Below are 2,500 nucleotides of genomic sequence, written 5' to 3' on the forward strand. Positions count from 1 at the left end.
TACGTTTTCATTTACATACTTTTTATCAACTTTTCTTTAACGTTTTCCTGCAATATCAAATAGACGCTATTGTTACTTTGTCTGTTGTTCGGTACTATAGCAAGTATGCATATGAATATATACGATATTTATGCAGATGCTTAGTATGATTCTTGGATATATTTCCCCTTTTTTTTCCTTCCTTCCTTCTATATTCTTGGTCTCGAAAGTATGTCCATTGATTTAGAGAGTTTCTAGTCTATTTTGTTTCGTTTGTTTTACCTGCCACCATCACCATTATCACTGCCATATAAGGTTACTTATCTACTTACAAATACGCTCACATGCGTTCTTATATAAGCGCACTTGATGACAGATTTAGATCGGCTTCAGAAAGCACATCAGTGTGCACTAAATATAATTTGTGCAATGAAATTTTCTGCTTTCAACTTCCTCGAATGTATAATACTAAAATAGAGACAAGGAAAAAGTGACGATAAAAAAAAGAATATTTTTAAAGGCACCTGTGCTTGTGCGTGCATGCGTGCGTGCGTGCGTGCGTGTGTGTGCGTGTGTGTGTGTGTGTGTGTGTGTGTGTGTGTGTGTGTGTGTGTGTGTGTGAGCGTGTGTGTTCGTGTGTGTGCAATGCGAAACAACAAGATTCTACGAGAATCAATATTGCTTGCGAAGATAGTGCCTACTTAACTACAGCAAGACGAAGTAAGTCAACAGACGATATCGCCACATAAACCAGGAAATACGATACATATCTATTCTTTTTTAAACATGCTATAAATACCACCAGCAAGCAGGAGGAAGCAACTGGTACATTTCCTCTTACAGAAACTTTTGTTTGATGTTGTACGCATATATACTTTATTGTTTTATAAGTGATTGATTTTCTTTGTTATCTATGCATTCTGTTCTACTATATTATGTTTTCCTTTTTTTTTTTTAATTCTCATTTCTTTAGCTTCTTTAAGAAACAATTTTATTTTGTTATTCAGTACGAGCAGGCGTGTGTGTGTGTGTGTGTGTGTGTGTGTGTGTGTGTGTGTGTGTGTGTGTGTGTGTGTGTGTGTGTGTGTGTGTGTGTGTGTGTAGGGGCACGGTAGATGGGTATGGTGAACGGTAAGCTTAGGGTGTAAGGCAGACAACCAGGGTGCATCGACTCCTTTATTGAAGAGCAATGATGGAGTGAGGCAACTCTCCCAAAGAGTGAAGTGTAGCTCCTCGGGGGTCAGAACAGTAGTCTCAGAATAACTATTAATACATCCATGAGACAACATATAAGACTATATAAGTTATGTAGAATATGACAACAGATACATAAAATAACATTAGCATACATATTCCAGTAATAGGATATAAAGCTGGTTTGCCCGTCCCCTGGTCTTAAAATGATGGTCACCTTCATAATTATTTCCAAGTTGGTTTAAGAGCAGCATGAAAGTACATAAGAAACAGTAGCACAGTTATAAAAAAAACGTTGAGCAACAAAGAAAACATAGAGATTTACTAGTTTTATGCTTGCGGTGGCGCTGGAGGCAAATCTTCAAATCTCATGAACTCGTCAACTCTGAACGCAAAATACAATAAAATAACTTCAGTGTACAATTACATGAGTCGAGATTAAGAGTCTTATACATGAGAAATATTTAAAGAAAAGTTTAGTATTAATCTCCGGTGTGAGGTGAGGAGAGGCTGGAGAGATGCGTGACTGGCGAGGCAGAGAGCGGGCTGCACTGAGAGCAAGGTCATGGCGCTACTGGCTACCGGAATGTTGTTTCCTGCGTATACGTGGCTGCCCGAATGAATCCGCATGGGGACATTCCAGCAGGAGTGGCTCACAGAATGGCGAAGTATTGGGCGCTTGGCAGGGGGAGGCATGAGTGAGGACCAAGACATTTCGGAAGCGTTGTTCGAGTTCAGTTCCACCGCTAAGCCACCAGTTGCAGGGGCCCGGGAGGTGGACCCTACAATAGTATGGCGAATGGCAGGCACACAAACAAGGTGTCGTGACTCCTTTATTGAAGAATAACGATGGAATGAGGCTGCTCCTCCTTGTAGTGAGATTCGCTCCTTGGCTCCTCGCAGGCAGTCTGACTGCCATCTCCTACAGTCTTCTAAGGATAGTTATAAGTCACGTATTTAGCATGTGGCAATCGGTGATGAAGAAGGAAGAGTTACAGCAATGCATGGCTCTTTCGAAAGGGGAAAGGTAACACGACATTAGTATGTCTAATGTAGCAAGAACAGTTGAACAGGTAAACCAGTGGATATGCGAGCATGTAGATAGATACACACACACACACACACACATATATATACATATATATATACATATATATTTATATATGTGTGTGTGTGTGTGTGTGTGTGTGTATGTATGTATATATATAATATATATACATATATATATATATATATATATACACACATATATATACACACACACACGTCTAGGTGTATATATCATCAAAGAAAATATAATCATCCTATGAAATACACACGCGATTAT

The 2,500-nt window shown here is 39.4% G+C and overlaps 1 protein-coding gene across 1 annotated transcript in view; it reads right to left on the minus strand.

The window, feature by feature from the left end:
* Window positions 1–1,014, minus strand: part of LOC125029128 (carbohydrate sulfotransferase 10-like) — a 7,137-nt gene extending 6,123 nt beyond the window's left edge. Inside the window, exon 1 of the mRNA XM_047618938.1 lies at window positions 1–1,014. This exon is cut by the window's left edge and continues 298 nt beyond it. The gene's annotated coding sequence lies outside the window, so the exon portion shown is untranslated.
* Window positions 1,015–2,500: the final 1,486 nt, after the last annotated feature.

This window comes from Penaeus chinensis, chromosome 9, assembly GCF_019202785.1.
Source record: "Penaeus chinensis breed Huanghai No. 1 chromosome 9, ASM1920278v2, whole genome shotgun sequence".
NCBI classification, from domain to species: domain Eukaryota; kingdom Metazoa; phylum Arthropoda; class Malacostraca; order Decapoda; family Penaeidae; genus Penaeus; species Penaeus chinensis.